Below are 14,964 nucleotides of genomic sequence, written 5' to 3'. Positions count from 1 at the left end.
AGTTCTGAGACAGACTTGCCTGCTTGCACCCTGGCTCGGCTAGGTTAGAACATCACACTCTCACTCTGTGGCCGGGGGTTCAATCCCTGGTTGGGGAACTAGGATCCCACAAGCTGAGGCCAAAGGGGAAAAAAGAGACCCTAGCCCCTCAAGGCAGTGTATGATGGTTACTGCATGAATAGCCAGACCATTACTGGAGGAGGTGTCATCGGAGGGCTGGGGGGCAGGGCGGGGGGTGTGGACAAGAAGGCTTTAAGGAGAGGTGGGAAGATAACAACAACAACAAAAATTTCTTTTTAAAAAATGCTGTCCAGATCTGATGGCGTCAGTCAGGTGAAGACAAAAATAGTCCACTTGGTCTGCCCCAGAGCACTGCTCTTGCTTTTCCTGTGCAGCCCTTTGCCAGCTTCCCCAGGCCCTGCCTCAACCTCCCTCTCACGTCTATCAATAGGGCCCAGCTCACTGCCCCGCCCTCCCCCCACCCCCGCTCCCCCTCCTCCACCCTGACACACACAACCTCCTTCAACCTGCTGGACGCTGTGAGACTCTTCTACTTTCAACTTCCCTCAGGCCAGAGAGAGAAGGAAAGGTTAGAGGTCAGAGGACAGGAGCTGGGAAGCTGGGAGGGCCAGGGTGGAGGTGGAGGGCAGTGTGGGTGGAATTAGCCAGAACCCTGTGTTGTCTGGCAACTGGCAGATTCTTCTGGTAAGATAAGTGGAACCCTCTGCAAGGTAATTATTAGAGAGCATAAATTCCCCAGATAACCTGTCCTCAGAAGAGATATTGATGGCCCTGGGGCAGGCCTGCGCTGCAGGCTGCTCCCTCTGCGATATTGACTCCTGTCCCACCTCCTCCTCCCTCTCCTCTTTCTCCTTCATTCAGTTCAGTTCAGTTCAGTCGCTCAGTCGTGTCCGACTTTTTGCGACCCCATGAACCACAGCACGCCAGGCCTCCCTGTCCATCACCAACTCCTGGAGTTCACTCAAACTCATGTCCATTGAGTTGGTGATGTCATCCAACCATCTCATCATGCTCTGTCATCCCCTTCTCCTCCCGCCCTCAGTCTTTCCCAGCATCAGGGTCTTTTCCAATGAGTCGGCTCTTCGCATCAGGTGGCCAGAGTATTGGAGCTTCAGCTTCAGCATCAGTCCCTCCAGTGAATATTCAGGACCTCCTCCTTTGTTACCTTTCCTCTAATCAGCTGCCCTGCCCGTTCCTCCTCCCTGCAGACCTCAGCCTCTGGTCCATGTTGGCTCTTCTGGAACTTTCTTTTTGCCTGCCTCTCAGCTCTCTTAATGGCGGAGTTCCTGGAAGACCTGGCTTCAGCAGGGTTGGTGGAGGAGGGGCAGCCCCGTGAGGAGGAGTTTCTAAGATGGGAAGGAGGCTCTAGCTTCACTTGGGTCAGGGTCCCCAGAATGAGTCAGGGTCAGGCTCTGTGAAGGGCCAGGACTGGGCCTGATCCGGGGATTGCAGCTCAGGTCTTAGCAGTGTAGGCAGGTTGTAGATACCCGTTGGCACATCTCTGCTCTTACAGTTCTTTCTGAAGCCCTCTCTTCTCTCCAGGGCCTCCCAGGCTTTGGCTGATATTCTGTAAACATTTATGTAACAAATATAAGAAGAGGCAAAGGGCTGGGTAAGGGGCCGCCAGAGAAGCAGGGTCGCTGGGGGAGTCTCTCCTTTCTTGTCCCAAACAATTCGGTTCTAGTCCCAGACCTGCACCCCGACTCTTGACCAAACTGGACCTGTCTGGCTTAGAAGCCCACTTACTGCCATCACGGACAAGTTCTGAATGGGGGGACCTTATCGTTCTCTGACTCTACACAGCTTATCCACAGGGTGACTTGATCATCTGTCAGCAAGGCAAAGGCACTTTTGAGGGGGAAAGCAGGTATTAACTTTTACGCAAAGACCTCAGTGTGAACCAGGACTGTTCCATACAAACTGGGTCCTACTTCTTGAAGTTCTTTGCCTAAGATGATGCTGGTAAATAAAAGCCTCTCCAACTTTCTACAGTCCTGGTGGTGTTTTAGTATGACTTAGAGATAGGACAGGGGTGATGGGGGGCGGGTGGTGGTGCTGCCTGGCTGGCTTGCCTTATCCCTAATTTGGCTCTGCCTGTTGTCCATCCTTTACAATATGTGAGGGTGAGTCTCTTCCATTTTACAGACAGGACCTGGGGGCCCAGCCAGGCTGAGAGACTTGCCTACCCACAGGGCCTAAGTTCCATCTCTGACCTGGAGCTGAGGTTCCAGCCTTGATTCCACCTCAGGCATCAGGGGCCAAGTCCCATCCCTCTCTGTTCCACGGGATGGACCATCCTCATCAAAACGGCCAAGAGCTGGGATGCTTCTGTCAGCCTTGTACTGATCCTGATCACTTTCTGGAGAAGACAGAGGTGGATGAGTGAGGCAGGGAGGCACGAGAGGCAGAAGAGGCATGAGTGAGAGTATCTGCTGTGCCTGGTTGTTCCTGCAATTTTATTTGGAGTGATGGGGGACGAGTGAGTTTTGACGCCTCCTCCTTGACAGAGAGCACCCCAGGTAGGGGCACTGCTCCCGATCCCTCTGCTGTCTCAGCAGCAGCCTTTAGCTCACCAGGAGGAAATGAGGTCTGTGCAACAGTACGAAGCATCATTTTGCCCTTCGACTCAGAGTGCTTCATAAGTGAAAAAGGGCTTTTGAGGGAGGCTTGGAAAAAAAAGTTTTCAGCGATGAGGTTTGCTCACTGTGGTTAACGATAATTATTAAATAGGTAGGGTGAGCTAGTGCTTGTTTTCCTTATTATTAACTGTATTTATGGGTTTTTATTAAGTTGTGCCCAGCTGAGATAATTGTAAAACTATCTGCTTAAGACTCTTAGGGTTCCCATTCTATTTTCTTTCATTTCAAAGATGGAGTCTTTTCGTTACTCAAGGCTCATGCTATAAACCAGGAATCCGCACACTTCTTCTGTAAAGATCCAGAGGGTAATTGTTTCAGGCTTTGCAGGCTGTGTGGTCTCCACTGGAACCCCTCAGTTCTACGACTACAGTGTGAAAGTGGCCACAGACAATGCATGACCGAATGGGTGTGACTGTCTTCCAATAAAACTTTATTTATAGAAATTCATGGTGGGCCAGATTTGGCCCAGGGACTATAGTTTTCAGGGCCCTGCTGTAAACAGAGGAGAAATTCCTAAACTAGGAGCCTGAAGACTGAGGATCGAATCTCAGCCCTGCTGTTGTGTGACTGGAGGAAGTCACCTCACTTCTCTGGTGGTTGATTTTCCTTGCAATAGAACAAAGGCATCAGACCAGATGATCTCTAACACTCTGAGTATTAAATCCGATCTAGCTTATGATAACCTGGCATCTTTCTTTTCCTTCCTGCAGTGGATGTTCAGAACCACAGGGCCTCTCAGAGGCCATAACCACCTGTCTACCTTTGGGATGCATTTGGTTTCTAAACCACACAGTGGTGGTGATGGTGGTTTAGTTGCTAAGTCATGTCTGACTCTTGTGACTCCATTGTAGGGGGCGGGGGAGCTACACTCTTGTGTAGCCTACCAGGCTCCTCTGTCCATGGGATTTCCCAGGCAAGAACACTGGAGTGGGTTGCTATTCCTTCTCCAGGGGATCTTCCTGACCTAGGGACTGAACGCAAGTCTCCTGCATTGCAGTCAGATTCTCCACTACCGCACCACCCAAGAAGACCACATATGTAATATTTTGTATTTCTCTGATGGCATCTTCTCAGGCAACCCCATCATAAACCTACTTCTTTAAAAAAAATCATTTATTTTTGGCCGTTCTGGGTCTTTGTTGCTGCGAGGGCTTTTCTCTGGTTGTTGTGATCGGGCTTCTCACTGCGGTGCTTTCTCTTGTTGTGGAGCATGGGCCTCTCGGGGGCTTGGGCTTTGGTAATTGAGGCGTGTGGGTTTAGTTGCCCCATGGCATGTGGGATCTTCCTGACTCAGGAAGGTGGCTCAAACCCACGTCTCCTGCAGATTCCTCACCACTGAGCCACCAGGAAAGCCCCCGCCTTACTTCTGGAGTTACTGAGGATGACTCTGTTACAGGAGGGTACCTCTGGACTATGTGCAGAGGCTCCCAAAGAGAAACAACTAAGATTACCCAGCAAACTGGTGATGATGCTAGAGAAACCAGATGCCTCCAAAAAGGAAGTGTTGCTCAAGTCATTCTAGTTCTGGAGGCTCTACTCTCTGCGAAGCGGTAGCGGTGTCCCCATTGGAGCCGATAGTGTAGTGGCCAAGAATGAGGTTTTCTGCACTGAAATTGCCTGGGCTTCTGTCTTCACAGCGCCACTTAAAACCCTAGGCACATCACTTAAAACTCTCTGTGCCTCAGTTTTCTAACCTGTGGAATAAGAGGAAATATTAAGATGGGGTTGTTGTGAGGATGAAATGAGATTATGCGTGTGAAGTGCTTGGAACAGTGCCTGGCATACATAGTGAGTGCCCAGTAAATGGAAACCTTCCCCCTGTTATTTCCATGATCATTATCATGTTGTCATTCCTCTGTAAATATGTAGAGGGTGTCTCTTCCTCATTTTTATTTTTTTCATTTAAAATTTTTATTTTATTTTTTGAAGGATATCTTAGAAGCTCAGAGTTTTTATTTTTATTTTTTGGCCATACTGTGTGTGGCATGCAGGATCTTAGTTCTCTGACTAGGAACCAAACCAATTGCCCTCTGCAATGGAAGCTTGGATTCTTTTTTTTTTTTCCCCCGCTCTGAGGCATTTTATTTGTATGTATTACATCCCTAGAAAAAGAATCCAAGGATTTTCCCTCCTGTATGTTTTCGTCTTGCTTCTTCATGGTCCATGATGCCAGCTGAGGTTGTCAGTACAATGAAACCAAACTGATGGGATGGGTGCAGGTTATTCTGCCATTTTTCTAGATCTTTGAGTTGCACGTCAAATCTAGGGCTGATCACTCCACACTTATTTAGCCTGCCTGTGAGGTTCACAACAATTTTCCCAGCCCTGTGATCATCAATGATTTCAAATTCGCCAATGTAACCATGCTTCATCATCACTGTTAGAAACCTGACGATGACTTTGGAGCACGGCCTAATAAGGACCTGGTGTTTGCCTCTCTTTTCGGCATTGTTGATACTCTTGAGAGCATCAGCCAGGACATTCATGCGCACCATTCTGGCAGCACGGAAAGATGGCGGAAAGAGCGGAAGCTTGGATTCTTAACCACTGGACTGCCATGGGAGTCCCTCATTCTCATTTTTATACCAGACTCATCTTCAACTTTTGGGTTATGGATGTGGCCTGAATGCTTTTCTCCCGTCCTATATGTTAAGTGACTCTTGATGAGGTAGAAAGACCGAGGGAAGAAAATGGGGAAAGGCATGGGAGGAGAGGAAGGGAGGGGAAAAGGAATGAAGGAAGGAAGGGAGGTAGCGAGGAGGGAAGGAAGGGAGAGGACTTGGGAAAATAGGTCCATGAGGAAAGGAGAATCAGGTTCTAAACACATTCATGTTTCCTGATTCTTGTAGGGATGGGAAGAAAAACAGACCTCCTTCAAGCAGGATGGAGGTTTTGATGTCCTTTGTCATTATCCTGGGATGTAGAGGTCATGAGGTATTTAGGTATTTCTAGAGTGCACTCACCTTTCAGTTTGGTTTTGAGTTTTCAAGATATTTCTACCTCTTCCACCAGAGAATTTAAATTTCAGGACAGGCTGGTCATATTAGCCTGGCTTTGTTCTGTCCTTATTAAAAGGTTTACAGCTTTGTGCCTCCAAAAACAGCAGACCTGAGACAGTTTTCCCAGGGGGCTGCCAAGAGAAATTGGGGTGACTCTCAACCTTGCGGCAGGTTAAATGAGACTTGGTTCTCCTTTGTTCGGCTTGACGTCCCTTAGAAGGACAGCCCAGAGATCACTCGGTCTGCAGGGCGTTTGCTTCTGCAGGCTGATTTTAACCAACTCTGACAGGAGGGCAGAGGCCCCCAAGCGGGGTCAGGACCACAAATCCCATCCCAGCAGGTGCATGATGGGGAGACAGCGCCCTCCAGATGACCTTCAGGTTCCCATTGATTTCCCGTCCAGTGGTGCTTCCCCACCCCCATGCTGATCCTGCCCCGGCCACCACCCGTGGGCTCTGGGCTCTGGACGAGGACACGGATCTGCTCTGTAAGAAAGAACATGCAGAGGAGGTTAATTCAGAGAGAGTCCCTTTCAGGGAACTGGAGCAAATTACTCTGGAGACCATGTTCTGGCCACTGCTGCTTTACAGTGCCGATATCAGTCCTGGAATGTCCTTTTTCGGGCGTAGAAAGGAGTGGCTGATGGCATGAATGGCAGCGTTTATCCGCTTGGCCCCACTTCTCTTCAGGCTTTGGGTTGTGTAGGTGGCATTGTGGGGTCATGAGCAGGATTTGGGCATGGATAGTGGACTCCCCCACTGTCTAACCTGCTGAGTCTATTGGGAAGATCACAAGTGAGAAGATGCTGGTGTGATTCTTGCATTGCTGGGAGCCTCTCCCTAGCACTGACCTTCTTGTCCCCCAGAAGGCTGGGCTTCCACACCCTGCAAACTCTCTGCTGCAGGTTGGCCTGGATCTTTCTGTATTTGTTCAGCGTTATCTGATGAGCATTTCCGATGTGCCAACCCTGTGTTATGTGTAGGGGATCCAGCTGTAGGCAGTGAGATAAAGACCTTGCTCATCCAGGGTTCACAGTTTTGTTATGTGGCAATGATCAGCAGGCCAAGAGAAAACAGAAAGACTTTTTTTGAGAGTGATAGATAGTTTGAAAAAAAAAAAAAAAAAGAATATGAGATAGTAAGGGTTAGCACAAGAGGAGAGTAGGTTGGGCTACCCTAGATTAAATAAAAGAGAAGCCAGCCACGAGATCTGGGAGAATCATATACCAGAAACAGGAAAAAGCATGTGCAAAGGTCCTGAGGTGAGGTGATTTTGGTTTATTAGAGGGACAGAAGAAGTGCAGGGACGAGGGGGCAGGAGACAAGATGAAGGAGGAAAGTTGGGCACAGCCCCATAGCCACAGGAAGTTGTTCACATTATATTCTAAGTGCACTGAGGCCATTGGAGGGATTTAAGGAGGAGAATGTCATGATCAGATTTCATTTTAAAAAGATCACTTGGTCTGCTGCACTGAGAATTGACTACAGAGCACGTGTTCTTTGTGGCTGTATTTTAAATGCCAGACGAATATTCCTTTTACTGGGGAGGGCAGCGCTGAGGCTCTTCTACTCCAGCGGGAAAGATGGGGTCTGAGGATGTATTTGCCCAAGACTTGACTCTAATCCATGGTCGGCTTCTCTTGGCAATCACACTCGGGAGACAGCATGCTGGTGCCCAGCACACAGCTGGGGTTTCAGAGAGGACTCAGTCTATGAACCAGAGAAACTAAAGATACTTGCTTAATCAATGAATGAGGATGTGATGGGTGTGTGTTTTCTAAGTATGCTTCACCCTAAATAAAGCATCCCCCTCCCCCACTTTTGAAAGTTGGTTGCATTCTACACATTCTTTAGGCTCCAGAGGAGAGATTTATTTTGTCACGTCTGGATGCCATTTGAAAGGCAAACCTTGGACACCAGAAAAGCGCGGTCTTCTTCCTCCCCAGAGCATCCTCCTCTTCCGACTCCCCGCCCCCACCCTCCCATTATTTACTGGAAGGAATCACTCTGTTTTCCTCCTGCCTCCAGTCTCCTGTCCTTGGCAGCCCCTTGACTTCCACCCTGAGTTGTGTATGTCATCAGAACACCCAGTGGCAGCTCAGAAATCATGGCCAGGTTCAATATAAATTCCGTCTTGCTTAGGCAGCTTTGCATAATAAGTCCCTGAAAAGTCTTCACCAGAGTAGATGCCGGAAAAGCGATTTATTGGGTCTAGCAGGCCTGAACGTCAAGACTGAGTGGCGTTTTAGGCCATGATGGGCGTTTTAGGGTTCAGATTCTTCGTCTGATTTGGCTTTTGTAAGGCGATACCCTCAGCCCCCAGACGCCTTTCCTGTGATGTTAGGAAGGTCAGGGTCACCTCCAGAGGGACCACTCTAAGGAAGTCAGAATCTCTGTACAATTGCCTCAACCAGGTCTCGTGGGTGCTCTGTGCGAGATGAGGACTTCTGTGGGACTCGTCGGCTGCAGTTGAGTGCTGCCAGGTTAATCCATGCCTGTTGCCTGAAAACATCTCTCACAGGAACAAAACAAGCTGAGTTAAAGTCAGTTAACCAGGGTTTCGCACTCTGCTATTAAAACATGGCTGACGGGTATCACAGGGCTCCCTTATTCGTGCCCGTGCTTTGCAGGTTAGGGAAGCTGTACTTCAATCCGCGAGTCTTGGGACCTCCCCTGGTGGTCCAGTGGTTAAGAATCTGCCTTGCAAGGTAGGGAACTCGAGTTCGATCTCTGGTCAGGGAACTAAGATCCCACGTGCTGTGGAGCAACTAAGCTCGTGCACCGCAACTGGAGAGTCCGTGGGCCTCCAACAGAAATCCTGCGTGCCGCACTAAGACCCAATGCAGCCAAATAAATACATAATTAAAAAACAAACAGAAACAGTATAAATGTACTTAAAGAAAACCCAAAACTCGATTTTCATTGTTCTCTGAATCGCTGGGGGATCTGTCAAATATCCAGATGTCTGGATTACGTGCACGCTCTGGCATCAACATTTCACACTGCCACCCACCCTCCCGCCTGTGTTGATTCTGACACAGAACCGAAGATTGAGAACCACTGCCCTAGATCATTCTTCTGGAAGGCGAGGTGATGGCGTTCTTGATAAGCACAGAAGGGGTGTTTCCCGCATCACCAGAGCAAGTCTTCCTGGGGGTGGTCTGATGATAGCACAGCACGGCATTCAGCGAGCTACTCAGGGAGTTCAGAGAAGAGGAGGGTTAGTTCTGCATCTTGGTGTGAATGCTGTAGATGGAGAAATACAATCTCAAGAGCTGAAGTGGCCTTTTTAAAGAGGATGAAGAGAATTCAGTAGGATTTGAACTTACAGGATCTCTGTTTTCAGATGCCTAATCCTGTGCCCTGGAGAAGCCACATAACTTCAGGCTCACCTCATTTTCATATGGAGAAAGAGGGCCCCCTCGCATCCCTCAGCTGTGATACTTCGTGAGCTTGCTAAGGATGGCATGACGCTTCCATCAAGCAATCCATAGTTATCACAAGCTTCTACATTCTCAGCACAGTGCTTGGTGGGGGATAGCACCGAAGTATAGACCTCTTAGTCCCTGTCTTCAAGATGGGTGGGGAGAAAGAAGGACAGTGGTAGAGACTGGCCAAACATGAATGAGACAATTAAGGAGCTGAGAGAGGCAGAGAGCAAGAACCGCTGGCTGGAATAACTGGGGAAGCTTCCTGGAAGACACAGGACTTCAGCTAGCCCTTGAATAGGGTGAGATCAGCCAGGCCGAGGACAGGAGGCAAGAAAATTCCAGATAGGTGGGGAGGGAGGGTTCTGAGTAAAGTATTTTGTTGGAGTCCAGGGAAGGCCTGACCTGACCACCTGACCTGCCTCTTGAGAAATCTGTATGCAGGTCAGGAAGCAGCAGTTAGAACTGGACATGGAACAACAGACTGGTTCCAAATAGGAAAAGGAGTATGTCAAGGCTATATACTGTCACCATGCTTATTTAACTTACATGCAGAGTATATCATGAGAAATTCTGGGCTGGATGAAGCACAAGCTGGAATCAAGATTGCTGGGAGAAATATCAACCTCAGATATGCAGATGATGCCACCCTTATAGCAGAAAGTGAAGAAGAACTAAAGAGCCTGTTGATGAAAGTGAAAGAGGAGAGTGAAAAAGTTGGCTTAAAACTCAACATTCAGAAAATGAAGATCATGGCATCTGGTCCCATCACTTCACTGCAAATAGAGAAACAGTGAAAACAGTGTCAGACTTTATTTTTTTGGGCTCCAAAATCACTATAGATGGTGACTGCAGCCATGAAATTAAAAGATGCTTAGTTATTGGAAGGAAGTAAGGAAAGTTATGACCAGCATATTAAAAAAGACAGCATATTAAAAAGCAGAGACATTACTTTGCCAACAAAGGTCCATCTAGTCAAGGCTATGGTGTTTCCAGTCATGTGTAGGATGTGAGAGTTGGACTATAAAGAAAGCTGAGTGCTGAAGAATTGATGCTTTTGAACTGTGGTATTGGAGAAGACTCTTGAGAGTCCCTTGGACTGCAAGGAGATCCAACCAGTCCATCCTAAAGGAAATCAGTCCTAAATATTCATTGGAAGGACTGATGTTGAAGCTGAAACTCCAATACTTTGGCCACCTGATGCGAAGAACTGACTCATTTGAAAAGACCCTGATGCTGGGAGAGATTGAAGGTGGGAGGAGAAGGGGACGACAGAGGATGAGATGGTTGGATGGCATCACTAACTCAATGGACATGGGTTTGGGTGGACTCTGGGAGTTGGTGATGGACAGGGAGGCCTGGCGTGCTGCGGTTCATGGGGTCGCAAAGAGTCAGACATGACTGAGTGACTGAAGTGAACTGAGGGAAGGCCTGTCTGCTTCATATACACAGGAAGGTCAGATAAGGATTTATTCATTCACCCGTTCACTCATTCCTCCGTCATCAACCCAACACAGCAAGCTCTGTGCTGGGCTTGGGGACAGAGCCAGGTGTGGTGTCTGCCCTGGGGCAGGCTTTGATCCCTGCGATCCTTGTGCGGTCTACTCTGCTCTCCTTGATGCTGGAGGCTGGCCTCGCCACCCCGCTGCCAGATGTCTTGGGATGGAGGTTTGGCTGGGTGCCTGCCAGCCTCAGAGACGCCGCGGTGTGACTGTTGTGTGCGTGTGTGTCACGTGGAGGGCAGTCAGCCGGCTCAGGCAGAGGCCTGAGTGGCAGGGAACACTGCTCTTGGATGGAAGGATCAGGAATCACCATTGGTTACCTCTGAGTTAGAGGTTCTATCTCATCTATTAATAATCATTTCAGACCTGAAGTAGGAGCTTATTGTGGGAAGGAGAATTTAGGCTCAGGGAGGGTAAGTAACTTACCCCAGGGCTGTGAAGCCAGTGGGCCGTGGAGCTGGACTCAGCCCTGCCTGATTCCAAGTCTCTGATCTACCCCAATATCAAGACTCTCCAAGGGCCTTGAAGCTCAGTGGAGCAACTTAGGACCTTTGGGCGCCAACATGGCTTCTGTACTGAGTACAAAACTGAAGACTGAGAACGAGGGAGATTTCTTTTTGTCAGCTGGGGAGGAAAAGTGTTGGAGTGACTGCATTCAGTAGACTGCTGAAATAACCAGGGGGTCATGCTGAGGACTGAGTGAAAGTGCCTGCAGACATTGTTTTGATTTTTTAAGGTTGCCAGTAGACAGTTGTATAATCTCAATCACCAACCTATACTTTACTGCTATGATGGAAACATCTACCATAAGTGAGTGATATATGAGTTGTTGAAAGCAATTCAACCAAGGAGTTTTGGGCACCTACTGTGTGCTGGGCTCCATGCCAGATGTTGGAAGTGAATCGGTGAAAAGGCCAGCTATGCAGGGCTCCGGGGAGTGCCGTTCACACTGAAGTTTAATATGAAACACACCCCCTTGTGTGGTTTAGTGCAAAAACTAAGTGGCTGTGTGTAGTGGCCCTGCTCTCATGGAGTTTATAGTCTAGTAGGGGAGACAAATATTAAACACTGAGTTGAGTTGAAAGTGACATTATTAATAGTATTATTATTTTTGTTGGAAGAAGACAGAATGAGGAGGAAGGGGACTGATTCTCTCTCTTACTCATTCTCTCTCTGTGTGAATGTGTGCTCAGTTGTATCCAACTCTGTAGCCCTTCCTATTTTATTTATTTATTCTGAAATATTTATTTATTGCATTTGGCTGTGTTGGGTCTTAGTTGCAGCATGTGGGATCTTTGTTGCGCTTTGCGGATTCTCTCTAGTTGTGGCACTCAGGCTCAGTACTCTTAGCTCGGGGGCTCGGTAGTTGTGGAGCACTGGCTTAGTTGCCCTGTGGCATGTGGGATCTTAGTTCCCTGACCGGGGAGGGAACCCACGTCCCCTCCATTGCAAAGTGAAAGTGAAAGTAAAAGTTAGTCAGTCGTGTCTGACTGTGACTCCCATGGACTGTAGCCTGCCAAGCTTCTGGGTACAAGGGATTTCCCAGGCAAGAATACTGGAGTGGGTTGCCATTCCCTTCTCCAGGGCATCTTGCTGACCCAGGGATCGAACCCGGGTCTCCTGCCCTGCAGGCAGACGCTTTACCTTCTAGCCCCTTCCCAGAGCCTCCATTGCAAGGTGTATTCTTAACCACTGCACCACCAGGGAAGTCCTGAGTCTTTGTTTTATATAAGAAACTCTGTCTTAACTGGGGCTGCTATAGCAAAACGACCATGGAGTAGGTGGCTTAAACAACAGACATTTATTTCTCACAGCTCTGGAGGCAGCAAAGTCTGAGATCAGGGTGGCAGCATGGTCTAGGTGAGGTCTGGTGAGGGCCCTCTTTTCAGGCTGCAGATAATTGGTTTCTTGCTGTGTCTTCACATGGCAGAGACAGAGAGAGACACACACACACACACAGAGGGAGAGAGGAGAGAGAGGACAGAGAGAGACAGGAGGGTTGGGGGAGAGGAGAGATGGAGAGAGAGAGGAGAGAGGGGGAGGAGGGGAGAGAGAGGGGAGAGAGAGAGGACAGAGAGAGACAGGAGGGTTGGGGGAGAGGAGACATGGAGAGAGAGAGGAGAGAGAGAGAGAGGAGAGAGAGAGAGGAGAGAGAGAAGAGAGAGAGAAAGAGGAGAGAGTGAGAGGGGAGAGGGGAGAGAGCGGGGGGAGAGAGAGAGGAGGGAGCAGAGAGAGGGAGAGAGAGAGAGAGAGAGCAGAGAGAGACAGGGGGGGAGAGAGAGGTAAGAGAGGAGAGAGGGGAGAGAGGGGAGAGAGAGGAGAGAGAGAGACAGAGAGGAGAGAGAGGAGAGAGGGGAGAGAGAGAGGTAAGAGAGAGGAGAGACAGAGAGAGAGAGAGGGAGAGAGAGGAGAGAGAGGTGAGAGAGGAGAGAGAGAGATACAGAGAGGGGGAGAGAGAGAGGAGAGAGGGGGAGGAGGGGAGAGAGAGGGGAGAGAGAGAGGACAGAGAGAGACAGGAGGGTTGGGGGAGAGGAGAGATGGAGAGAGAGAGGAGAGAGGGGGAGGAGGGGAGAGAGAGGGGAGAGAGAGAGGACAGAGAGAGACAGGAGGGTTGGGGGAGAGGAGACATGGAGAGAGAGAGGAGAGAGAGAGAGAGGAGAGAGAGAGAGAGGAGAGAGAGAAAGAGGAGAGAGTGAGAGGGGAGAGGGGAGAGAGAGGGGGGGGAGAGAGAGAGGAGGGAGCAGAGAGAGGGAGAGAGAGAGAGAGAGAGAGAGAGAGAGACAGAGGGGGGGAGAGAGAGGTAAGAGAGGAGAGAGGGGAGAGAGGTGAGAGAGGAGAGAGAGAGATACAGAGAGGGGGAGAGAGAGAGGAGAGAGAGGGGAGAGAGGAGAGAGAAGGGAGAGAGGAGAGAGAGGAGAGGAAGTGAGCACTCTCGTGTCTCTTCTTATAAGGGCATGAATCCCATCTTGGGTGCTCTACTCTCATGACCTAATTACCTCCCCAAAGTCCCATCTCCAAATCCCATCCATTGTGGCATCAACACCTGAATTTCAGAGACAGGGGGACGTGGTTCAGTCCACAGCAAGCACTAAACTTGGTTTTCTTTCAAGGGAAGCTTTAGGAACAGTTAACTGTGAGGAAAATGAAGAGGCTCCCCCCAACACCTTGCCAAAGATTGTCCCCTGCTTGCTAGTTCTTACAAAACATGACACAAACGGGAGACGATTTCCACGCCACCGTCAGAGTGAAACACGTCTCAGTGCAAACAGGAGGAAGGCAGCAAGTTGGCAGAGCTGAGTTTTACTGGGTGTGTGTGCGGGGGGCGGCTGTGGATGTGTGGGCCGCTGAGTGAGCCTGCAGGAAAAGGCCAGGTGCCGGCGATCCTGCCACGGCCCGGGCTCCTCCTTATCTTGGCTTATCTCTGTTTCTGAGCACAAATAGCTGTGATGGGCCAAGGTCCTGATTTTTACAGCCAGAAGGGACCCGTGGCCATGGAGCAGGGAAGGAGAGAGGACAGGGGAGCTGCTGGAGACATGAAAGAATTCGGGGCTGGCCGCGAGCAAGGGCAGGGGAGAGCCAAGGACACCGGGCCTGGGAGAAGCAGGGCTGGGCTCTCTCAGGTCCCCGCTGCCACCCCTCAAAGCCTGGAGACCGGGGAGGGAGCAAGGCTCCGGTCCGACGTGAGGACTTCGCTTTTGGACGCAGGTGTGAGGTAGGGCCGGACACCCATCCCCGGGTCAGCACACGGGAACAGGGGGGCACCCTGAAGAGGGAGGGGGCCCCAGGGGTCTGGGTTGGAGGGTCGGAGCTGAGAGCCCATTCAGGACAGTGGACGTGGAATCTAAGAGCACACGTGGGGGACTTCCCTGGTGGTCCAGTGGTTAAGACTCTGTGCTTTCGATGCAGGGGGCACAGATTCAATCCCTGGTGTGGGGTTGGGGCAGGGGCGCGGAGGACTAAGATCCCATCTACCCGTGAGGATGGCCAAAAAAAAAAGAGGGAGAGAGCAGGTGTGGTTTTCGAGAGAGGGAGGTGGAAGCGTGAGGATGAGGAGCTGCTGTCTTAGAGGGGGTCTGGCAGGCTCTGCAAATCACACGTGGAGCCTCATCGGCAGTCATTTTGGAGAAGTCTTATTTTTTCCACTCTGAATCCCCTTTGGCGCCTGGAATCCATTTCTCCACAGATATGCTCAAGGAGGGCACCTGGAAAGCTCTCAGAGGTAGGATGGCTCTCCCCCTCCAGAAGGGATGGCTCAGGATCCCACAGAGCCCCTCACGAAGGCCCGGAACTGCAGCCAGCTCTGCTCCAATCTTCAGGCCAGGGGGTTCCTGCTCTGGCTGAGGGCCCAGCAGTTTGTCCCCCTGCCTTCCCTGCGT

The 14,964-nt window shown here is 50.0% G+C and overlaps 1 protein-coding gene and 1 pseudogene across 2 annotated transcripts in view; one reads left to right on the top strand and one right to left on the bottom strand.

The window, feature by feature from the left end:
• Nucleotides 1-14,964, top strand: part of DPF3 (double PHD fingers 3) — a 283,551-nt gene that overhangs the window by 96,625 nt on the left and 171,962 nt on the right. The window contains exon 1 of one of the 2 annotated variants that reach the window (XR_011568988.1): nt 13,489-14,300. The exons of the other annotated variant lie outside the window; for it this stretch is intronic. The gene's annotated coding sequence lies outside the window, so the exon portion shown is untranslated. Of the gene's footprint in view, nt 1-13,488; nt 14,301-14,964 lie in introns of those variants that run through there. 2 annotated transcript variants of the gene reach the window in all.
• LOC109565312 (small ribosomal subunit protein uS8 pseudogene) lies at nt 4,733-5,177 on the bottom strand (annotated as a pseudogene).

Source organism: Bos indicus, chromosome 10 (assembly GCF_029378745.1).
Source record: "Bos indicus isolate NIAB-ARS_2022 breed Sahiwal x Tharparkar chromosome 10, NIAB-ARS_B.indTharparkar_mat_pri_1.0, whole genome shotgun sequence".
Taxonomy (NCBI): domain Eukaryota; kingdom Metazoa; phylum Chordata; class Mammalia; order Artiodactyla; family Bovidae; genus Bos; species Bos indicus.
This window is presented reverse-complemented; position numbering and strand designations above follow the sequence as displayed.